This window comes from Lontra canadensis, unplaced genomic scaffold, assembly GCF_010015895.1.
Source record: "Lontra canadensis isolate GAN:19392208 unplaced genomic scaffold, GSC_riverotter_1.0 scaffold26, whole genome shotgun sequence".
NCBI lineage: Eukaryota > Metazoa > Chordata > Mammalia > Carnivora > Mustelidae > Lontra > Lontra canadensis.
In genome coordinates this window covers 10,648,254-10,674,372 of record NW_022631020.1, presented here as the reverse complement: position 1 = coordinate 10,674,372, position 26,119 = coordinate 10,648,254, and the positions used below count along the sequence as shown (strand labels likewise).

The 26,119-nt window shown below is 36.0% G+C and overlaps 1 pseudogene; it reads right to left on the bottom strand.

Moving 5' to 3' along the window:
• Window positions 1-9,662: 9,662 nt before the first annotated feature.
• LOC116871540 lies at window positions 9,663-10,170 on the bottom strand (annotated as a pseudogene).
• Window positions 10,171-26,119: the final 15,949 nt, after the last annotated feature.

Below are 26,119 nucleotides of genomic sequence, written 5' to 3'. Positions count from 1 at the left end.
GTATCAGAGAGAAGTTATGGCATAAACAGGAAGAAAAATGCATCTGTACCATTGGGGCTTATTATCTTTCTTGCAAAACTCACTTGAAAAAGAAAATAGAGTTTAAGTGTTGTGACAAAATAGAGTTGGGAACTATGAACTGGAGGTGACAGTCAGTTCTAGAATTCCTGTTAGAGCACTTACCCTGCTTTGTGTCTATATCATGCTTTTTGAATTCAGGTATCTCAGAGATATCCAGCTTTTACATTTGTGTTGGTAGGAAATGTTTTGTCATTTTTAAAAATATTTTGTTATTTCTACCTTATCTTAGGACCTATGTGAAATACATATGCAAGACAATTTCTGCTTCTTGTCTGAAAATTTATAAGCTAAAGCTACTTGTGCTAACATTTCCCATGATGGCGGTGACTACACAGTTTGGAGTCATGCCAAATTGGGTTTCAGTCCTGCCTGTGTCGCTTAGTATTTGTGTGATTATTAGAAAGATTTTAACTTCTCCAGTTCTCAGTTACCTCATTTGAAAAGCATGGGCAATAATAATACCTACCTCAGCTATTATGAGGATTAAACAAGATGATAGACACCTGGAAGTAATTACAAGCCCAATACATCTGTTTGTTATCCATGCCAGGTGCCTAACATCTGTAATCTCATGCATTTACCCTAACATCTGTATTGTAGCCTCCTATATTCTCTTCCTAAAATTAAAAGTCTGGCAACTTGTTGTTGCCATCATTTTTAAATGACTAAAGTCTATTCTTCTGGAATACATATGGAGATATAGTTCCAGCAGAATGTCTTATTTTGTATATGTGTAAGTTTTAACATATACAAACATTATTCATTCTTATTTTGATATCTAAATATTGCATTAAAATACAGATGAAGAAATATGTCATAAATTCCTGTATAATCAGAGAACTAAAGTAGTTTGATATGGTATCAATATAAAAATAGTGTGCTATTAATTTAGGGCTGTGACGGGAACAAGTCCACAGGGAAAACGAAAGGAATGAAATGGTATACCATTGTTTGAAAAGTCTGACGAAATTATTCATTATGTAGAAGTGAGAATGCTAATCATAGAGAAGTTTAAGCCATCAAAATGTTTTTATATGTAATTTATCCAGTGTTTACTTTCAAATTTTTATCTTTAAATACTGTCCCTTTCTAGATAAGTTAATCTCTCTCCCTTCTTTCTTGTTGAACATAGATGGCAAAATCAACTTAACTAGAGATAGAATTTGGTCACAATTCTATAGAACTGTTTATTCTTCTTCCTTATTTTTTAAATGTATAACGATATTTTATTCTAAATAATACTTTGTAATTTTATACAAAGTAAGATAAAACTTAATCCTTTTTCTTTTTTTTTTTTTTAAGATTTCATTTATTTATTTGATAGAGAGAGAGAGAGAGCATGAGCAGGGACAAGGGAGAGGGAGAAGCAGGGAGCCCAATGCAGGCCTCTATCCCAGGCTCCTGAGAACATGATCTGAGCTGAAGACAGACACTTAACTGGCTGAGCCACCCAGGCACCCTCCTTAATCCTCTTTCTTAAGGAATTAAGTTATTGTTTCAATGCCCAATGCTATCAAAAGTATGTGAAATGTGTGTTGTGAACTTCAGTCATTCAATAAGCATTAGTTAGACACACGGTGTTCCAGATCCCTGGAAATACACCTTTGAAAAACACAAATGTGATTTCTATCTTCACAGATCTGTGTATTTGTATACCTTGAGATGTTAAATCAATAGCCCCAGGCAATATTTTTCTCCAGATTCAGCTCCTTTCAAACACTGTATGTTTTAAAATTAACAGATAATAATTTTTAATTAATACAGCTGGAAAAAATAAGAATGTATACCAAGGAAATATGAATCTCACTGAAAAATTATGATTGTGACATATATTTTTGGTTTAGTACTAGAGGTCAAGTGTACGCTGTATAGTAAGATATAGCTGAAAGTAGATTGTATCATAATTTACAAAGGACTAAAAATTTCCTAAAACTTACAAATGACTCAGAAATTTCTTAGAATTTGGAAATTTAAGGTATTTTGACACATTACTGATGAAGTTTCTGCTTACATAAGAGACACTGAGAATGAGAGAGAGAGAACTGGAGAGATATTTAAAGTGAGGAATTGGCTTATCCAAGATGTTCAGTTGGCAAGCTGGAGACCTAGGAGAATGAACAGTGTAGTTCTAATCTGAGTCTAAAAGCCTGAGAACAGATGGTGTAAGTTCCAGTCCTCATCCAAGGGCCTGCAAACTGTGAGAGCTGATGGTGTGGGTCCCAGTATGAGCCCAAGTCTGAAGATGGAGGAAGACCCATGTTGCAGCTTGAAAACAGCCAGAGAGAGAAAGAGAATTCTTTCTTCCTTAGTGTTTTATTCAATTCAGGTCATCAGTGGATTGAAAGTGGACTACCCATGCTGGGAAGGGCAATTTACTTTGCTCAGTTTACCAATTCTCATCTAGAATCACCATCCCAGACACACCCAGAAATAATATTTAGCTAAATATCTGGGTACACTGTGACCCAGTGAAACTGATAAATAAAATTATTCATCACTGTATCATGGAAAAGAGAAGCAACAAAATGATTGAGTGCATTGATGTGAATCACATTGTCTGGATACATATATGGATCTCAAACTATGTATTGTGTGACTTCAGTCAAGTTCATAAAACTTTGTGGTTTATAACAGGAAAGAGTTCCCAATTATATAGATCCTTATACTTGGTGTTTAAAACAAACATATTGTTGACTGAAATAGCACAATAAAAATGATACATCTCGAATTTAGAAATAGTTGTTTCATAATTAAGACTCTGTAACTGATTTACACCTCCAGTCATGAGATTATAATAACTACTAGACTAGACATTTCATCATAAACAAATAACTGAAGGAAAAAACACAAAATAAATGGTGTTAGATGTTAGACAGAAGACTGTTCAGGACCATCATCTGTGAGATAAGGATGCTAAATAAGATAAGCTTCATGATTATCCTGACTTTCTGCCTGGAGGCATTTTCTAAACCACAGCATGTGTGTGAGGACAGTTGCAGCATATAGAATGTGCTGCCTTAAGATGAGATCAGAGTGTGGGGTGACTAAGATGTCTAAACATTTCAGAATGAAGTACTGGAGATGAGGCAGTGAAGCAGAGAAAAGATCTGTATGGAAGTGAAAGCCTTCCCTTGAGTTTTGGGCTGGATCCCATGCATGCCTAGTCTGTATGAGGCCATAAAAAGAACAACTATTGAGAAGGGGAAAAAAAAAAAACAAAACACCACTGGTATAAGAACAAGTATCCAGGGACTGTGAGATGAGTATCCCTGAAACTCATAAAAGGCTAGAAGATAATAGTGTTCCAAACAACCCAAATGGAGTGGCATTCTGAGCACTCTAAAATTAGCAAGGGAGTCAGAATTCAGGTGAGACTACAGAAAGCTCTCATCATAGGGTTAGGGCTCAACTAGACCAGAAGTAAACATTACATACAAGTAAATACTACATGTCTAACAAAATTTAAAATGATCCTCAAAAAGGTCAAACTACTTGTGAAATAAATTGATTTCCTGCCATGAAAAAACTCCCACTCCAGTCCAGCAGTATATTCTCCATAATGACTGGTGTGCAATAAAAAATTATATGTAAAGGAGTAAGACTGTGTGACCCAGAAAGATGAAAATTTTTTCTCAATCAATACAGCTACCCAAGATTTGCTGGAAAAAAATTGAAACCGCTAGCAAAGACTTTAAAACAGTGATTATAAAAACATTAAAATATATTAAGGAAAAGATGAACATGATGAGAGACAAATAAGGAATTTAGAACTACTAAAAAGTAATCATATGGAAATTTTAAAACTAAAATATGAAATCTGAAATGAAAAAGTCACTGGGTGGGATTAATAGCATATTGGACAGTGTATAAAAAAGAAGGAACATCATGGCAGAGAAATAGACATTATACCAAATGAAGCGCCATATCTAAAAATTGTGGAAATGAATGAACAGAACCTCACTGCCTTATGGGAAGATATAAGGTGTTATGATATGCGTGGAATTTTAGGCACAGAATGGCAGGTGGACAGAACAAATATTCAAAACTTTACCAAAGATGTTCCAGTTATTTGACAACCATAAACTCTGCATAGTTGGGAAAGTCAAGAAACTTCAAGTGGGATAATCCAAAGGGTGAAAATTGATGATAAGGTTCCCATCTTAAAAGCAGATAAATTAAAATATAGATTATGGACTGGTTAAAAATGACAAGGAAAAGACTTATGAGAAACTAAATAAGCTGGAAGACACTGATAAATTCTTATGGAGCTGATGGAAAACAAAGCAAAACAAAGTAAACACAATGGAGCAAAACTTGTCAACTTAGAGTTCTATTTCAAGTAAGATCCTTAAATTGAAAGCAAACTACATAAATTCTCAAAAAAATAAAAACTGGAAGTATATATTGATAGCAGACCAGTGCAATAAAACTGTTAAATAAAAAATCTTTAGGTGAAAGTAAAAAGGATTTCAGACAAAATTTGGGCCTACACAAAGAAATGGAAACATCAGAAATGATAAATACACAAAAAATATGTGAGTACTGTGCCTGTTTTTTTCTCTTTCATCATCTTCTTTGAAGATAATCAAATGTATAAATTAAACATTATGTCAGAGTATTACAGAGTTTAAAATATATAAAGAGTAAAATGTGTGTTTTTAAGCAGACAATACCAAAACAATCATAAAGAGAACAGGAGAAACTTTTAGAGGTAATGGGTATGTTTATGGCATAGAGTGTGGTGATGGTTTCATAGAGTGTCTATTTCTCTCCAGGTCTCCAAGTTCATCAGGTTGTACACAATGAATATGTACAGCTTTTTGTACATACAACTTTTTGTATGTCAATCATAACTCAATATAATGTTTTATATTTAAAATATGTGATGACACTAATATGAAGACTAGGAGACAGAAAAAATGAAATTTTCAGATTTTTGCAATAAGCATGAATGGACGAGGGATCTGTGTGACAACATGGATTAACTTCAAAAAAGACTATGTTGAATAAAAGAAGCCAGACACAAAAGAGTACACTCAATGATTTATTTATATGATGTTCCAGAAAAGGTAAATCCAGACAGTAGTGAAAAATATCAGAACAATGTTTGGAAAGAGCATAAGGTCAGAGGGGATGAGAATTGATTGGAAAGGTGTACAAGGGATGTGTGTGAGTACCAGAAATATTCTATCTCTTGATAGGTTCATGGGTTACATGGATGTATGCATTTGTAAACTCATACAGAGTTTTCCACACCAAAGATCTGTGTGTGACACTGCATGCTAATAATACTTCAACAAAAATAAATAATTTTGGGACTCCTGGGTGGCTCAATGGGTTAAGCCTCTGCCTTCAGCTCAGGTCATGATCTTAGGGTCCTGGGATCAAGTCCCACATCGGGCTCTCTGTTCAGCAGGGAGCCTGCTTCCTCCTGTCTATCTGCCTGCCTCTCTGCCTACTTGTGATCTCTCTGTCTCTCTGTCTCTCTCTCTCTGTCAAATAAATAAATAAATAAATTTTATAAGAAATTATCAAATTTTTAAAAAATTACATTACATAGATATTCTCATTCTTGCTTTATCCTCCCTGCGAACCATGGTCCCACCAATATCTGAAAAATTAAAATGATTAGAAAGTGTATTGAAATATACAAAAACTTTATTTCAAGAGTAATCAAATAATACTCTTTATCGTATTTACAAAAAGATTCCTGGAAATGATAAAGGTATAATCTCATTGTCCATTATATTCACACAGTTATATTCTCCTTGAATAAGCATTAGCTCAAAAGAATCATTATTGTGGGAATAAAACTTGACATTGAGTTTAGGACATTATTGTAATTTCTTGTACAAACACAGGGGCTTATAGTATTGTTAATACAAGTTTGCATTTACTCTGCTGGCCAGGGTACTGGCAATTTCCCTTAATTATAAACAGTCCTTATGTTTTGAGCATAATGCACATAAGGAGAAGGCAAAATGTTAGCAATTAATTCTTAAGTAGGAAGCCATGTGGGTACAATGCAGCATGAGTTATTCCAGATTATTTCAAATCCCACAAAGGGGCACTATCATCAAGAGGTTCAAAATAACTGGATTCAAACATGTAGTTAAAATTAATACAAAGTGTACTGCCTTTGGAACCCAGTGTGAGCTGCATGAAACATTTTAGACAAATGCTTAGCCTAATCTCATACCAACTGTAAACCGTGGAATTTTTTCAACTCTATCAAACTGTGGCTTGATTTTCTAGTGAGCAGTTCTAGCATTCTTATAATTAAAATTTTAAGGAAATGTCATGCTGGTTTTAAAAGATAAAAACATTTGCTGAACTTTCAATAATCTGTTTTCCATAGGAATTTCTTTAAAAAAGAGAGATTTATTTATTTGAGAGATAATGTGTGTGGGAGTCGGGGGAGAGGCAGAGAGAGGGAGAGAAATCCTCCATCACTCCAGAAGACTCCCATGAGAGCATGGCCCTAGCTGAAATCGAGTCAGACACTCCACCAAGTGAGCCACCCAAGCACTCCTCCATAGGAATTTCTTATTGGAGGTGGTCTGATATTCTCTATGAAATACAGAATTGACCAACTTCTCCCCTGTTAAGACAATAGACAATAGGTCCTTTCGCTGGAGCAACTTCTTTTTTTTTTTTTTTTCAAATTAAATGTGCCAAGAGTAGAACTTAATATTTTATGCACACATTATAAATATCACTTTTCCATTAATAACAAAATATCTTTCACATAAAGCTAAAATAAGATTTATGTGGAAGTATACCAGTATAAAAATGGTATAATATCTGGGGATGTTATATGCAACAAAGATTTTAAGAAGCAGAAGCAAAGATTTAGAGGATAGTATACAGAAAGGAAATATATTTTAAATGCATATTTGTTTACTTAAAAACAAATAAAAAGATAATTGAATTCAGAATGTAATCATTGCTTTACGTTTGTCTTTCTAAAGTTGTTGGTCTTTGTATTAGTTTCCTAGGTCTGCTGTACAAAGTACTGAAAACTGGATGGCTTATAAAAACAGAAATTTATGTTATCACAGTTGTGGAGGCTAGAACCCCAAATCAAGGTATCAGTTAAGGTCATACTGTCCTATTTAATATTACTTTTCCTGCTTTTCTCCTAGATTCTGATGGCTACTAGCAGTTTTTGGAATTCCTTGCTTTGTATTTTTATTATTGCAATTTCTACCTCCATCTTTGCATGGTCATCTTCTCTCTCTCTCTCTCTCTCTGTGTGTGTGTGTGTGTGTGTGTGTGTGTGTGTATCTAAATTTCCCTCTTTGTATAAGGACATTAGTCATAATGGATTTAGGGTTCACCCTAATTCAGTATGGGCTCATCTTAAGTTGATTACATCTGCATGGACTCTAATTCCCAAGATAGTCTCATTCACAGGTTCTAAGGGGCATGAATTTTCAGGGGACAATATTCAATCCAGTCAGTCATAAACAATAAAAAGTATTTTTTAATGTCAATCCCCTATAGAGAACCAATCTAATTCAATGAAATACTTGAAATTATACCATATCATGCCATTTATGCATTTATTTAATTGTTCATTCACAAATATGTATAGAACACCTACACAGTAATAGTTGTTGTGGTAACTACTAGTGATAAAAAAATAAAAAGATAAAACTAATAAGAAAAATATATAATATACTACTATTTTAAGTCTTAAATAGATCATTAGCTCTAAAAAATGGATTTGATACCAAACTGCTAAGCACAAAATGTTCAGTGACAATTTCAATGTCATTTCTATAATGGAAGTATCCTATTCGAAGTTCTCTTTCATTCCATATGGCCCATTTAACTCCCCACTGTCAATTTCTTGGGTTTAGCCAATGAAAAAGGAACAAACAGAACTGTAACAATCTCATCTTAGATGTGCTGATGATTTGATGAATTTATGATGGCATTTGACTAGAAAAACAAGATTAGTCAAATTCTTCCTTAAAACATAACACCTTACATGGACACCATATACAGAATACATATTTTTTTAAATATAAGCAATATGAAACTCTATTACCTGCTAAATTTTGAAACTCAAATTCTAGTAATAAAATATCTAGAGCTAATTACGCTGATTTTCAGCCCATTTCTGCTTCATCATGCAATTATTCTCTAAACATTCTGTGGAAAATCACTGTTCCAATTATCTGCAATGACTATTAAACACAGGCATTCTTTGGCCTAAGACTACTAACTTACTGATTCAGAATCTTTGTTGATATGTTTAAGAATTTGCATTTAAATTAGTTCTCTAACAGATTCTTACATTAAAGTTTCAGAATCATTGTTATAGCTCATAAACAGCACCACTTAAAAGGAAAATAAGTCCTTCCAACAAGAAATGTTAAAGTATGGAAAAACTAAAATGGGGTAGAGGGGTTAGGAAAGAATCATTGGAAGACTGTTTGAAGACATGTTAGGAAAAAATTAGTTGTAGTGTGGGTGAGTAAAATTGGCAAGGAAGTCCATCTTAAATCTTTGTTGGTGAGATAAAATGCCCAAAAGTCATAGGAAAAAATTAGTGAAATGTTATCTTACCCATGGACAAAACCCAGGGGCATGCACATTTTTATTTTGGCACTGAGATTTTACTAGCACTCTAATTTAATTTCTTGAAACCTGACCAATTTTCCTCCTTAGAAGTGAAGTGACCTCACCTATATGCTAAGAATATAAAAGGACAAATTATGAACTTATTCTAAGTGGCATTAACCTGATTCCACTATTTATGGAAATTTATTTGAAACACTTAAATATTCCTCTAGAAACTCAGGGTCAAGTGAAATCAAGGTAAAAATGCCATATTTTGCTAATGTTACCCAAACCTTCTGCAAATGTGTTTTACCAAGTTACATTTCAGTATTATATACTAAATGGTAAAAATGTCCTTACCTCCTCAGACTATGGAGCAAAAAGAAAAGAGAAGCAAAATTCCAGCTAAGTTTATAAGCAGCAAAGTGGCTAAGTTGACGAAAATGTGGAGGAATGGACACACAATGTTTCTTTATAGCCTGTAGGAATAATTTGTCAAGATCTTCTGATCTGGCTTCTGACCATTTTTCTTAACTATGTCTCTTAGTTCTTCCAGTATGATCTTAGCATGCTAAAATCAGCCCTGTCCTCTCCTAAGCACATGCTATGTCCCTTGACCAGAAGGTTCTTTCTATTTGCCTTTCTTGTGAGCTACACATTTTTTTTCCTGAAAAAAAAAATCATTTTTATTATAGGGAAGATACACAGCAAGACAGAGATGGAGGGTAGCGGGGCAGAAGACCTGGAAAAACTAAACCACCAAATCTGCTGCCCAAACATGGCTTCCTGCTATGGAGGAGAGAGACTTGGTCCTTATTCCGCCTGCCTTTCCTGATTCAAAGAACCTTATTCCTAACAGGGCTTGTCCCAGGGAGCTTCACTTTCCAACCTGTTGTCTTCCAAGGGGTGTAGGAAAGCTTAGTTCTCAGGCTTTCAACATACAGAAGGCAGCATGGAGAAGTGAAGAATGTTACAGTGTTTTGTTTCAGATTCTTTCCCAGCCCCATCCCTCAGTACTTGTTGATGCCAAAGGGACAAACCCTATAGAGTTGGGACAACTTAGGCAGCAGAAGGCTGATCCATGAAGTGTGTTGATGAGGACGGGAGCAGCAGATTGCATAGTGTAGAAGCTGGCTGGGAGGCAGAGTACAATAGGAAAGATGCTGAGAACTGCGGGAAGAGGTGAACTGGAATCCATAGTCCATCTGTTCTCAACGTGTCAGTAGCAGAGCCATTCCTCTATCAGGAGTCTCCAAGGGTGTCCATTTCACCATATGTAAGAAGACATGCACAGACAGGTGTGATGATGTGGGTCAGAGTCAAGACAACAGGAGTGCTGAAGAAGGAGAAGCTGAGCAGAGCCACATGTGGCAGTCCCGCTGAGAGGTTGTAAGCCTGCTAGATGCCCTGGCGATTTGCCACCTGAGTGTTGGGGTTTACTTCACTGTGTGCCAATGCCACAGTCATCCCGCCAGTTTCAGAAGCCCAGCCAGTTTGAGGTGTAGCCCTGGCTTCTATACCTGTGGCTCCCAGAAGCCTGAGCGATGCATTTTTAATAGCTTCACTCTATTAACAACTCTTAAAAAATATTTAACAGTGCAGATGAAAACCATGTACAATCTTTCATAGACACATATTTTATGTTTTCCATACCTCTCTTAAAACGTTTATTTAATTATAGGAGTTATTAACATATTTCTCTTCTCTGGTAGACTGGTTGTTTCCAAAGGCAGCTTTACTTTTTTCATTTTGGCTCTTGGGTCTATTATCACTGTGGCTACTAACACTGAATTTTATCTGAACCCTGTGATTCTGGAAAACACCAACAGTTAAGGAAAATCCCTCACCTTTCAGTGTTCTGGAAACAGCTTACTGGGAGGAGCCATCTTTCACCGTAAGATTTAGATAAGATTCACTGATGCTCCTCCCATTTACTTCCCTATGACAGGTATTCTAAATTCTCACCTTTCTCTCATAAATGATTAGTTGAATCTTTTGTTCCCACTGATCAATCAGAACAAAATGCCCTTAACAAAACTTTGCCTTTATGACCTATATGCTGTCAAAATGGAAGACTGACCTCTCCACTCTGTTGGGCAACTTCACTTCTTTTGCTTCTCCCAGGCAACTTACTCCACCTTATAAAAGGAAAGCCTTTTTGCTCTTGGTCAGAACATTTTCTCCATTGCAGTCATCCTTCTGAATAAAGATTTTCCTTACAAAGGTATGGATTCATTTTTATTTGATACTGCTTAATACATATTTTGATATATTGATGAATTAAAAGTAAATGCATCTTATACCACTGCCTCTTCAAATTTTCCATATTTTTTTAAAGATTTTATTTATTTATTTGACACAGAGAGAGAGAGATCACAAGTAGGCGGAGAGGCAGGCAGAGAGAGAGGAGGGAAGCAGACTCCCTGCTGAGCAGAGAGCTTGATCCCAGGACCCTGAGACCATGACCTGAGCCGAAGGCAGAGGCTTAACACACTGAGCCACCCAGGCGCCCCAATTTTCCACATTTTTAAACAAACATACTGCCATGAACTTTAAAAGTAATCAATGTATCGTTATCTTTAATTAACCTCCTTATTTTGAACCTGCCACCTTTATTTTACTAAGACTACAAGTGTAGGCTGTCTCTGTTCCATTTCTATTGTACTAGTTCTGACTGAAACGATCTGCTTATTTAGAAGAACACAGTAGCTTCCAACTCACTCTCCCTTCTCCTTGAATATCTTCCTTTTTTACTTTGAATGTTGCCACCACAGTCATCTTTGCAGAAGAAAAATAGCCCCCTCTGTGTTATTCCTTAAGAAACAAACATAAATCTTGCTCTATAACCTTTAGGAGAAAGTCCAAACTTATTGTCTTATCATAGAAAGAGAGTAACTGTTAGACTGGCACTTCCCATTCTGCTCTTACTGCTACTCATGCTTGAACAATAATTTTATGTACTTGCTGCCCATTGTAACTCCAGCCACCCTTGCATGCCTTCGTGTGTTATATCATTTGTGTTATTTACTTGATGCAAGTTATTTACTTAATAAATTAATGCCTAGAAACCCCCTAGTCTTCCACAAGTTCAGTTCAAATTTCATTTTCTTACATGCATGTTGCTCAAATTCCAATCAGGATTAGGTACCCAATTGTCTTTTTACATTTGACTTCATGTAGTACTTATGACATGTATTTATGTGTACTATTTATGTAACTGCAGAATAACACCTTATCAAAATCATTTGGGGGGCACACAAGGAGAGGAAGAGAATCTTAAGCAGGCTCCACACCCCCAGCATGCAGGGCTCAGTTTCAGGACTTGGATATCATGAACTGAGCAGAAATCAAGAGTCGGAGACCTAACTGACTGAGAAACCCAGGTACCCCTCAGCATCAATATTTAATACAGTTCCAGAAACACAGTTATTGCTCTGTAAATGTTTAGTGTGTTAATTATATATACATGTTTCTTTCATTTAGTACATTTTCTGATTATAAAAGAAATGTATACACTACAGAGCTATTAAAAAATAGCATGGCAATAATTAGAAGAAAAATCAGTTCTCCCATAAATATGCATTTTAAATTTTTTCTAATTTTGAGTAACCATTTTATTCATAACATTCTGTCTCAATCTCTTTAAATAAAATGTAGTTTCATATGGTTTTATTCATAACATTCTGTCTCAATCTCCTTAAATAAAATATAGTTCACATGGTAAATATGGTATAAAATGCTGCATATATCTTTGTTATTACATAATTTTAAAGATTTGGTTTGTTATTAAAAGTTATTATTAGGGGTGGGGGGTGGGAGGTTGGGGGAGCCAGGTGGTGGGTATTATGGAGGGCACATATTGCATGGAGCACTGGGTGTGGTGCATAAACAATGAATTCTGTTGTGCTGAAATTAAAAAAAAAAGAGAAAAAAGTTATTATTAAATTAGTGAATAACCTGATGCCATAAAACATTGACTTAAATATTTCACTTCTGTTAGACATTTGCATTGTTTCTGAATTTTTACTTATGTATATGACATTATGATCTATGTATAAATTATTAGTCAATTACAAATAAAGGAATGACTAGCCTGATTTTATAAATTTAGAGCATATTAAGAAGTATACCAATATATGACACAAAAGGATATATAGGAGGAAGTATCTTAAATTTAAAAATATATATGATACACATTGTTATATTTTCCTATAATATTATACCTCCATTAATAAACATTTGATTGACATATGACTACCTGTGTGTGCTTGCAAGTGTGTATTTTTCGACATGCAATTTGTTCTCTGTGGTGTATATTCTGTTACCCTGAGTCACTTCCTGGCTTGTAAGTAACAATTTAACTTATATTCACCCCTATGTCTCCTTTTCTCTTATATAAATGGGATAAGAAAATTAATCCTGGATGTAAATAATATCAAATCACAAGGGGAAAAGCATCATCTAGTCTCAGATTAACCACCAAATTTTAAGGCTCTGAGTATATATAACCTTACTTCAGATATATCTTCTATTTGTAAAGATCATGAGGTTTAGCAATCATTATTATGCTATTATTCATATGGTTAATGGGCCTCTGCTGCCTGGGTTCTTCCTTCACAGTGGTCCCTCTTTTTGCTCACTATTCTATCTCCAGTCTGTGAAACTTGTAGGATTTCAATACATATTTGCTGAATAAACTACTAAAGTCTACAAATTGCTTTGGGAAAAAGTGAAAATCATGCCCTGACAATTAGGTGTAAAAATTTATTATTGAGTTACTCTCCATCATAGGTAAGAATATGTTCCTAAAGTGTGGAAACTGCTTAAAGTTGAGAAACTGCAGTATCACGTGAAGATATTCTGGGAAATGACTACTTTTAAATAATGGTTCATTGGAGCAGGCAAATTTTCCATTTTTTTAAAAAAGAGTACAACATGGGTGCCCGAGTGGCTCAGTTGGTTAAGCAACTGCCTTTCAGCTCAGGTCATGATCTTGGGAGTCTCAGGATCAAGTCCCACATCAGACTCCCTGCTCAGCAGGGAGTCTGCTTCTCCTGCTGACCTCTTTCCTCTCATTCTTTCTCTCTTTCCCTCTCAAATAAATAAAATCTTAAAAAAAAGTACAAGTTTTTAATTTATGAATTAGATTGCGATACTACTGTATCTGAGATAATAAAGATATCATCTCTTAAATATTTGTTACATTTTTAAATTCTATAATAGTCATTTTTATATACTGATCTTTTTAAAAAAATTACTGCTGGTTATCAACGATTTCTTTCTTGATCCCTCCCATTGAACTTTTTTTTTTTTTGGTACAAGTAAATTTTTTAATTTTTTTAAAGATTTTATTTATTTATTTGACAGGCAGGCCCTAAGGAGGGCACTTGAAGTAATGAGCACTGGGTATTATATGCAACTGATGAGTCACTACATTCTACCTGAAACTAATAATGCAATATATATTAATTAAATTGAAATTAAATAAAAAAAGATTCGTTCTCCTCCTGTTCCTTTGCCCCTCCCCCTTCACATGTGCACTTGCTCTTTCTCTCTGTCTAAAAAAAAATACACACACACATATACATATATATATATATACACATATACATATGTGTATACACACACACACACACACACACACACACACATATATATATATATATATATATGAACAGTATTATTCCATTGGCTGGATTAAAGGAAGAAAGGAAACTTTTAGTGGCAACCTTGCTAATTCCCACCTAAACGGGACATATTGTTTAGTAATTCAGGATCTGAGAATAATTTGGAAACTAATACTTTAAACTTTAACTACAGTTGTAAATATGTATTATGATTCTGTTTTATGATATTATAAAATGCATAAAATGTATGTCTATCAGAAATATATAATAGTATACTACCTCAAGTTTTTTAAAGGTTAGTGGATTTGACCAGATTTATGACCATAACCTAAAACTGTGTCTTACCAAAGCCTCCTTATGAGTTCAGTTCTTCAAAATAATATACATCCACGGACTAGGAAATCAATATCTTTATCCTTGGTGTGTCAGATTGGGGTGAGTTGAAGGTCCTTATGCTTAGACTCAGGGCCAGTCTTAGCAGTTTCTTCTCCCATTGCTAGTAGCACCACCTTCCTGTGACATTAACTGCAACATTATTCGCAGAGACACGTGTGCCCAATGATATCTATAAAGGAAATCAAAAGAGGAATTGGAAATTGGCTTTCAACTCAGAGAATGGCTGACCTAATCTCTCCATGGTAGACCTTTCTGAAATAAAGATAGCTTCCAAGAAATACTAGTCATGATCCTTTTTAACAGTGTATCCATTTGGGAACAAGAAAGTAAAAGAGACTAACACTTCAACAAAAATTCTTAAAATGTCACACCAGATATTTAAACCCCATTGCATATTGATCCAGTTAATACCCTTGAATTTTACCTATTCTACTATTATTTCTTTGTGTTGGGAGTGACGATGGGGTGGGGTATGACAAGCAGATAATTAGTACACAAAGCACTTCCTTATAGATTATGCAATTTAATTTTATGTTTTACTATATCTGCAAGTTAAGGATTATAAATTAATTTTTATAATTGAGAAACTGAGGTATAGGTAGATACGAAGCTTGCTTAAATTTTGTAATAAAAGTGGCTTTAGAATAAATTTTAATCTCAGACTGGGAAAATTATTAGTTCTAAGTAAATATTGTAGTTTCAAGTCTTCACTTTGTTTTATATTTTTCATTATAACTATATTGAAATACAAAATGCATGCTCAAAAGAAGTTGCATATATAAAAGCATAAACCACAGCAATATTAAGACATGAACCACATGAACCACAGCAATATTAAGAAATAGAGAGAGGATTGGAAGGGAGACAAACCATAAGAGACACTTAATCTTACAAAACAAACTGAGGGTTGCTGGGGGTGGGGGGATAGGGATAGTGTGGTCGGGTTATGGACATTGGGGAGGGTATGCACTATGGTGAGTGCTGTGAAATATGTAAGCCTGATGATTCACAGACCTGTACACCTGGAGAAGTAATACATTATATGTTAATAAAAACAAAAACAAAACAAAAACAAAAAATAAAAGAAATAGACACAGCCATCCTCATGTTATCTTTTATCAACCAAACACCTTTTCCTAGAGGTAACCACTATCTGGATTTATAGAGCTATAGATTAGTTCAGCCTGCTCTTGAACATTGTATAAATGAGATCAATACAGTTTTGATTTATGTCTGTCCACTTTTTCTCAAGCTATAATTTTATTTTATTTTTTATTTTTATTTATTTATTTATTTATTTTAGAGAGAGAGGAGAGTGGCAAAAGGAGAGGAAAAGAGAGAATCTTAAACTGTCTCCATCCTGGTCTGGTGTGGGACTCGATCTCATAACCCTGAGGCGATGACCTGAGCTGAAATCAAGAGTCAGGCACTCAACTGACTGAGCCACCCAGGTACCCCTCAAGTTATAAATGTAAACTATAGCCTTGGTGCTGCTATTTATTTTTCTGCTGCTGATTGAAAACTCTTTCATGTAAAGTCCACACAACTATAAATAAAGGAAAATTTCATTTTTACCTTTCCATTACATACCATACACATTTCTGCTGAGGATATGCCTGAGAGCAGAATATCTGTTTCATAGGTTATATGTATGTGCAGTATTAATAGAGAATGCTGAACCAATTTACAAAGTGGTTGTAAAAATGTACATCCCACTAGCTTTAGTCATAGCTTACATACATTTGATCCAATAAATGAGAACAGTTGTTCTAAGGTATGCATATGAGTTAATTCATGGTTATACTTTTATTTGCTTATTTTGTTTTTAAAGATTTATTTAAGAGAGAGAGCAAGAGGAAAAGAGAGAGAAAGTGTGAGTGAGTGGTGGGAGGGACAGAAAGAATCTTAAAGCAGACTCCCTGCTGTGCATGGAGCCCAATCCAGGGTTCAGTTCCACTACCCATGAGATCATGACCTGAGCCCAAATCAAAAATCAGACCCAATTAACTGAGCCACCCAGCGCCCCCATGGTAACACTTTTAAAATCCTGGGTCCCAGGATTCTACTAACAAGTCCAATTTAATATTATTGGGCAGTATCAAATCATCTGTATTTTTAATACAAATTTCACAGAATTGTGATAAAGATGATTTGAGGAACACAGGGCAAACACTCTGAATTAAAAAGTTTTGACATCCGTGTCCTAAATCAGAAACCTAGAACATGAAAAATACAGATTCTAATAAAGGTGTAATCTCTCAATTTTTCTCAACACTATAGAATTTAGTATATTATTATAGAGTTATTCTCATAATTTGATGAGTCTCCTTGATCAAGGTGGGTGCAATGAAAAAAATAAATTTACGGATTCACCCAAAAATATAGGAATCTAGAATCTCACTGTTATTCTTCTGGAAATAACCATAACATTTGATGCATGTCATTATCTAAATCAAAGAACAAACACCTCAGTGGCTCACCTCTGATCGTGATTTTATCTAAAGTCTTGATTGTCTTCTGCTTTCATTAGTTTTGTTCCTTTTGTGACTGTTTAGTTGAGGCAGAGACATTTAATGGCTATGTGAGGTTTATTTCTTGTTTTAGACATAAACTTTTAATTAGATCAGGGTCTTAATGTAGCACTGTGCCTTCTTCTCCCTTGCTCGTTCTATAACATCATTGAAGGACACATGTTCTAGATGGTGCAGTGGAAGATATTAGAATCTCCAGAAGCCTAGGGCCCTGTGTTAGGAAGAGCACACAACTGACACTGAGCGTTTAGAGTGTTTGTAGAAGTCACTTCAGGTAGTGGTTATGGGGAAAGCTCCTATGTGGTAGTGACTGAGCAGTTCGTAGTGAGAAACTGACGTAAGAAGCTGAGTGCAAAATACTGGGTCACCTTGCCGCTTCCATTATCTTGACATGCTAATCAAAATTTCAATGAATTTCTAACAATTAGGGTAAGATCTTAGGGAAAAAATAAGTTTAAAATTGTGTGTGTTGGTTGTTATCAGATATAGTTGGCAAGATCTTACAAGACAGACAAGGAGTCATGAAATAACTGACTAGTCTGTAAGAAGATGTGAAATATAATAAAGACATTTCCAGAACGTGTGTGCCTTGCAGAGTTGCAAATGCTCATTGCATTTAGTAAGATGAAATTAAGGAAGTCTTTAAGGTACAAACACTGGTTTAATCTGAAAGGCCTTTGCTATACTGAAATAGTTTATGGCACAAATGAGCACCCATTATTAAAATAAGTATCATCAATGTTTTGATAAAATATCCGATCTTGACTATGGTATTAAAGTTGACACAGAATCAAACATAAAAACGGAGGGCAGGTGTTAAGATCCTCAGATTTCATATTCCTATTAGCACCCATATTTTCAATTTTCAGCTGTACAGTTAGTCATATCCTTTCAAGCCTCTTCAAAAATATTGCAAATTTTAGAGGTAAAACTTTTACGAGAACATTTCTCATACCTACTTTAACATTCTTTCGTTAGTGTCTGGCAGCACACTGAGATGTCCCTTAAGATTTCCCTCCTCTGGGTGTATATGTCCTGGATAATCCTCAGATCTGTAAAAATGAATCTTACTCCATGATTCGGTTATGTTATAGGACACAGTTGGTCTTAAGATGGGAAGATTATCCAGATGGGCCTCATCAAATCAAATAAATCCTTTAAAAGCAGAGTATTTTCTCTGGTTAAAGGAAAAAATGAAAATCAGACAAACTCCAGCTGGCCTGGAAAGAAAGCTAACATCCATTCTGTGAACAGTCCATGGAGAAGGATGCCCCTTAGAAGCTGAGAGTGATCTCAGCACACAGTAAATAGGAAAAGGGTGACTTCAGTACTACAATGGAAAAGAAATTAATTTGCCCACAATCTGAATGAAAACAAAAAGTTATTTTTTCACAAAATTTACAACACTAAAGTAAAATGGAATGGAACTGAAGTGTTAAATTTATCCATGATCAGAATATTCATACATTATATGTGACATTCAAGTTTGACTGAAAGAAAATAAATTTCAGATATGAAGGGTACATTAATGGGCTCTGTTTGATAGTTTCTAATGTCTGATAATTTCTAATCCAGTAAGAGTCTTGCAACCTTCCAACCTTCATAGACCCTAGAAATATTTATGGGATGATGAAGTTTCTTTCAAAAATAGATATTCTATTATAGTGTATAGTACAAAAAATAGTATAGTGTATAGTGGGGAGCACTACTGGGGCATTAATAATTTTGAAACACAGAAAAAAATAAATATTACTTAATAGTTTTCAAGGTAAAGAGTAATAAATGGTTTTACATATGTATTAACACACATATACTTTTTTAGTATACGTGCATTGTGTTTACAAACACACACACAGGCATAAAGCTCTGTGAAAGAGCTTTCTATGCTGGTACAATAGAATAAAGAAATGTTACAAAAATTCAATTAATGCTATGCGTTAATCCAGAAACGATGATGATACATAAATACATAAATATATTTATGAGATTGCATATAGTTTTATCTATATAAAGACTCTAGAAAAATATTGAATTAATAGCACATTTTGAATAAAAGTCTTTCCAGGAATTAAGATCAAAGAAATGTACTCTTTTTTTTTTTAAGATTTTATTTATTTATTTGACAGAGATCACAAGTAGGCAGAGAATTAGGCAAAGAGAGAGAGGAGGAAGCAGGCTCCCTGCTGAGCAGAGAGCCCATTGCAGGGCTCGATCCCAAGACCCTGGGATCATGACCTGAGCCGAAGGCAGATGCTTTAATCCACTGAGCCACCCAGGTGCCCCAAAATGTACTCTTTTAATGATTTATATATTAGTAAAAAATAGTCCTTAATTTTTATTTTATTTGAAATTAGGATAACAAAGCAGTAAATGAGGTTTTTTTTTTTAAAGTACTATTTTTTTAAATTTTTTTTTTTTAATTTTTTATTTCTTTTCAGCGTAACAGTATTCTTTGTTTTTGCAACACACCCAGTGCTCCATGCAATCCATGCCCTCTCTAGTACCCACCACCTGGTTCCCCCGACCTCCCACCCCCGGCCCCTTCAAAACTCTCAGATTGTTTTTCAGAGTCCATAGTCTCTCATGGTTCACCTCCCCTTCCAATTTCCCTCAACTCCCTTCTCCTTTCCATCTCCCTATGTCCTCCATGCTATTCGTTATGCTCCACAAATAAGTGAAACCATATGATAATTGACTCTCTCTGCTTGACTTATTTCACTCAGCATAATCTCTTCCAGTCCCGTCCATGTTGCTACAAAAGTTGGGTATTCATCCTTTCTGATGGAGGCATAATACTCCATAGTGTATATGGACCACATCTTCCTTATCCATTCATCCGTTGAAGGGCATCTTGGTTCTTTCCATAGTTTGGTAACCGTGGCCATTGCTGCTATAAACATTGGGGTACAGATGGCCCTTTTTTCACTACATCTGTATCTTTGGGGTGAATACCCAGTAGTGCAATTGCAGGGTCATAGGGAAGCTCTATTTTTAATTTCTTAAGGAATCTCCACACTGTTTTCCAAAGTGGCTGCACTAACTTGCATTTCCACCAACAGTGTAAGAGGGTTCCCCTTTCTCCACATCCTCTCCAACACATGTTTCCTGTCTTGCTAATTTGGGCCATTCTAACTGGTGTAAGGTGGTATCTCAATGTGGTTTTAATTTGAATCTCCCTGATGGCTAGTGATGATGAACACTTTTTCATGTGTTTGATAGCCATTTGTATGTCTTCATTGGAGAAGTGTCTGTTCATATCTTCTGCCATTTTTTTATATGATTGTCTGTTTTGTGTGTGATGAGTTTGAGGAGTTTGGATATCAACCTTTTGTCTGTACTATCATTTGCAAATATCTTCTCCCATTCCGTGGGTTGCCTCTTTGTTTTGTTAACTGTTTCCCTTGCTGTGCAAAAGCTTTTGATCTTGATGAAGTTCCAAAAGTTCGTTTTCGCTTTTGTTTCCTTTGCCTTTGGAGACATATCTTGAAAGAAGTTGCTGTGGCTGATATCGAAGAGGTTACTGCCTATTTTCTCCTCTAGGATTCTGATGGATTCCTGTCTCATGTTGAGGTCTTTTATCCATTTCGAGTTTATCTTTGTGTACGGTGTAAGAGAATGTCGAGTTTCATTCTTCTACATATAGTTGTCCAGTTTTCCCAGCACCATTTATTCAAGGAACTGTCTTTTTTCCACTGTATATTTTTTCCTGTTTTGTCGAAGATTATTTGCCCATAGAGTTGAGGGTCCATATCTGGGCTCTCTACTCTGTTCCACTGGTCTATGTGTCTGTTTTTATGCCAGTACCATGCTGTCTTGGTGATCACTGCTTTGTAGTAAAGCTTGAAATCCGGTAACGTGATGTCCCCAGTTTTATTTTTGTTTTTCAACATTTCCTTAGTGATTCGGGGTCTCTTCTGATTCCATACAAATTTTAGGATTATTTGCTCCAGCTCTTTGAAAAATACTGGTGGAATTTTGATCAGAATGGCATTAAAAGTATAGATTGCTCTAGGCAGTATAGACATTTAAAAATGTTTATTCTTCTGATCCAAGAGCATGGAATGGTCTTCCATCTTTTTGTGTCTTCTTCAATTTCTTTTATGAGTGTTCTGTAGTTCCTCGAGTACAGTTCCTTTACCTCTTTGGTTAGGTTTATTCCCAGGTATCTTATGGTTCTTGGTGCTATAGTAAGTGGAATCGATTCTCTAATTTCCCTTTCTGTATTTTCATTGTTAGTGTATAAGAAAGCCACTGATTTCTGTACATTGACTTTGTATCCTGCCACGTTGCTGAATTGCTGTATGAGTTCTAGTAGTTCGGGGGTGGAGTCTCTTGGGTTTTCCATATAAAGAATCATGTCATCTGCGAAGAGGGAGAGTTTGACTTCTTCATTGCCAATTTGGATACCTTTTATTTCTCTTTGTTGTCTGATTGCTGTTGCTAGGACTTCTAATACTATGTTGAACAAGAGTGGTGAGAGTGAGCATCCTTGTCATGTTCCTGATCTCAAAGGGAAAGCTGCAAGCTTTTTCCCATTGAGGATGATATTTGCTGTGGGTCTTTCGTAGATAGATTTTATGAAGTTCAGGAATGTTCCCTCTATCCCTATACTTTGAAGCATTTTAATCAGGAATGGGTGCTGGATTTTGTCAAATGCTTTTTCTGCATCAATTGAGAGGAACATGTGGTTCTTCTCTCTTCTCATATTGATTTGTTCTATCACATTGATTGATTTACGAATGTTGAACCATCCTTGTAGCCCAGGGATAAATCCCACCTGGTCATGGTGGATAATCTTTTTAATGTGCTCTTGGATCCTGTTTGCTAGGATCTTGTTGAAAATCTTAGTATCCATATTCATCAGTGATATTGGTCTGAAATTCTTCTTTTTGGTAGGGTCTTTGTCTGGTTTGGGGATCAGGGTAATGCTGGCTTCATAGAGAGTATCTGGAAGTTTTCCTTCTGCTTTAATTTTTTGAAACAGCTTCAGGAGAATAGGTGTTATTTCTTCTTTGAACGTTTGGTAGAATTCCTCAGGGAATCCGTCAGGTCCTGGGCTCCTGTTTTTTGGGAGGTTTTTGATCACTGCTTCAATCTCGTTACTAGCTATTGGTCTATTCAGGTTGTCAATTTCTTCCTGCTTCAATTTTGGGAGTTTATAGTTTTCCAGGAATGCATCCAATTCATCTAGGTTGCTTAGCTTATTGGCATATAACTGTTGATAATAACTTCTGATGATTGTTTCTACTTCCTTGGTGTTAGTTGTGATCTCTCCCTTTTCATTCATAATTTTATGAATTTGGGCTTTCTCTCTTTTCTTTTGGATTAGTGTGGCCAGTGGTTTATCGATCTTATTGACCCTTTCAAAAAACCAGCTTCTAGTTTCATTGATACGTTCTACTGTATCTCTGGTTTCTACCTCATTGATCTCTGCTCTAATCTTTATTATTTCCCTTCTTATGTGTGGAGTTGGTTTGATTTGTTGTTGGTTCTCCTGTTCTTTAAGGTGTAGAGACAGCTGCTGTATTCTGGATTTTCCAATTTTTTTGAGGGAGGCTTGGATGGCTATGTATTTCCCCCTTAGGACCGCCCTTGCTGTATCCCATAGGTTTTGGACTGAAGTGTCTTCATTCTCCTTGGTTGCCATTAATTGCTTAAGTTCTTCTTTGATCTCCTGGTTGATCCAAGCATTCTTAAGCAAGGTGGTCTTTAGCTTCCAGGTGTTTGAGTTCCTTCCGAACTTTTCCTTGTGATTGAGCTCCAGTTACAAAGCATTGTGATCTGAGAATATGTAGGAAATAATCCCAGTCTTTTGGTATTGGTTGAGTCCTGATTTGTGACCCAGTATGTGGTCTATTCTTGAGAAGGTTCCATGTGCACTTGAGAAGAAGGAGAATTCTGTTGTTTTAGGGTAGAATGTTCTGTATATATCTATGAGGTCCATCTGGTCCAATGTGTCGTTCAATGCTCTTGTTTCTGTATTGATTTTCTGCTTCGATGATCTGTCTATTTCTGAGAGAGGCATGTTAAAATCTCCTACTATTAATGTATTCATATCAATATGACTCTTTATCTTGATTAACAGTTTTCTTATATAATTGGATGCTCCCATATTGGGGGCATAGATATTTACAATTGTTAGATCATCTTGGTGGATAGTCCCTTTAAGAATGATGTAGTGTCCTTCTATATCTCTGACTACAGTCTTTAGTTTAAAATCTAATTTATCTGATATGAGAATCGCTATCCCGGCCTTCTTTTGAGACCCATTGGCATGAAAGATGCTTCTCCATCCCTTCACTTTCATTCTGGGTGTATCTTTAGGTTCAAAATGGGTCTCTTGTAGACAACATATGGATGGGTCCTGGCGTTTTATCCAATCTGCAACCCTGTGTCGTTTGATGGGCGCATTTAGGCCATTCACATTGAGAGTGATTATTGATAGATAACTTTTTATTGACTTCGTGTTACCTTTGAAGTCTGTCTTTTTGTAGACTGTCTCTATATTTCTGTTCAATGCTATTCTTAGAATATTTCCTCTTTTATAGAACCTCCCTTAATATTTCCTGCAGTGTCGGCTTGGTGGTTGCATAGTCTTTTAAGCCTTGCCAGTCTTGGAAACTCTTTATCTCTCCATCTATTTTGAATGTCAGTCTTGCTGGATAAAGTATTCTTGGCTGCATGTTCTTCTCATTTAGTGCCCTGAATATATCTTGCCAGCCCTTTCTGGCTTGCCAGGTCTCTGTGGACAGGTCTGACATTATTCTGATGGGCTTTCCTCTGTAAGTAAGGAGCCTCTTTGTCCTAGCGGCTTTCAAGAGATTATACCTACAATTATGATTCCTCAATTTGACTATCAGGTGCCTTGATTTTTTTTGGAATCTATAATCTTGGGGGGAAACCTCTAGTACATGAACGCTGGTTCCATTCATGAGATTGGGATAATTTTCATGAAGAACTTGTTCCACTATATCTTCTAGACTTCTTTCTTTCTCCTCCCCTTCAGGGATTCCAATAATTCTGACGTTTGAACGTTTCATGTCATCATTTATTTCCCTGATTCTGTTTTCGTGGCTTCTAAGCTGTTTGTTCCAGGCTTTCTCCTGATCCTTTCTGTTTGTCCTCCAGATCACTAATTCTCTCTTCTGTCTCAGTTACCCTAGCTTTTAGAGAATTTAGATTAGATTGGAACTCATTGAGAGCATTGTGGACCTCATCCCTGGTAGCTTTCAGTTCTGCCCTGACATTGTGAACATCATCCCTGGTCGCTTTCAGTTTGGCCCTAATCAATTCCATTTGGTCATCCATGGCTTTCTCCAACCTAGCTATTGCCTGGATAATTGTTAGCTTGAATTCTCTTTCGGATATATTGTCTATGTTGATAGCCGTCAGCTCTGTTGCAGAAGGCCCATCCTCTGTATTTTTCTTCTGTTGGGCATTCCTCCTCCTAGTCATTTTGGTGAGAGATGACTGAACGGATGTAGCTGGATGTATCTACCGTGGTGCAGTCAAGGTGGACCCTGGAATGCTTCTGAGCAATCAGGGTTCCCCACCCAAACGAGAGAAAAAAGAAAAGAAAACGGAAAAAAAAAAAAAAGAGAGAGAGAGAGAGAGAGAGAGAGAGAGAGAGAGACAGGAATAAAAGGGAAGATAAAAGAGAAGGTTCAGCCCAAATGGACCCCAAGGTAAGATTTATGAAGTATACAAACAAAAAACAGACATACAAAAAGACTGTTAAAAGTATATGACAAGAGAAGAAAAAAAAATATATGCAAATAAAGGAAGAACCTCATCAAAAAGAACCCCAAGTATAAGATTTATATACTATCAGGACAAACACAAAAACACAGAAACACTGGTGGAAGAAAAAGATGGGAGAGTGGTTATAAATTCTCTTTGTGGGCAAGGAAGTTTGTTTTGATTCTTCCTGGATGTATCTTGATATCTTTGTTAAAGGACTCAACTTTCCTAAGATAAAGGGGGATTAAAAATTGGTTTACTTATAGGGGCAACATTGATTGGGAAAAGGGGATTACCTTGAAGTTTGACTCTATATGAATATTAGAAAATAAATATAAAAAAGGAACAAACTAGACTAAACTAAACTAAAATTAAAAAAAAATTAAAAAATAGAAATGCAAAAGAAAAACACAGGTGTATGTATCAAAAAGTTCAGGTTAGAAGGTTGTTATGGAATTTGATGTACTGGACATCTCACTGTGATGGTAAATAGGTTAAAAAATTATCTATATATTAAAAAAAAAATGAACCAGAATAGTGGGAACGAGTTAAAAATAAAAGTTGTCCTATGAAGTAGTGGTGGTTGTTCTCTTGTCATCTATTTTTTTTTTTTTTTTTCTTTCCTGGTTGGTTTTCTGGGGGAGGGGCCTGCCACATGGGTTTTCAGTCAATGATGTTCCCTGAGTTAAGTCCTCCCGCCCCCCTCAAGGGGGTGGGCTCTGCAGAAACCGTTTTTTTCAGGCTTTTGTTCTCTGGAGGTTTTTATGTTTGTTCACTTTTTTTTTCTCTCGCCTTGACCCCTTTTGATGGTTTTTGTAGGTTTAGAGGAAAGCAAACTGCACCCTGACCTCCCTCTCAGAGAGAAGCCTCAGTCTGGTCCCCTGTGGGTGCTGCAGAGCCCATATAAATTCCCCCTTGGCAGCTGGCAGAGCAGGTTCCGAGTCGCGGTCCCTGGGGACACTTGTACCCAAAACCAGGGCAGCGGCCGCCAGAGAGGTTCCAAGCAGTGATTACTTACTGAGATTTTCCCGCTGGCCCGGGCTGAGAGTGCCTGGTCTTTCTGGGTCTAAGAGTGCCGGGCTGGGCCTTTGGGCACCTCTCCCAGGGGAGGGTGAGGGGCGTGCACGTCTCAGGCTCTGTTAGCAAGGCTTGGTGTTCTGCCATCTGGCGTGG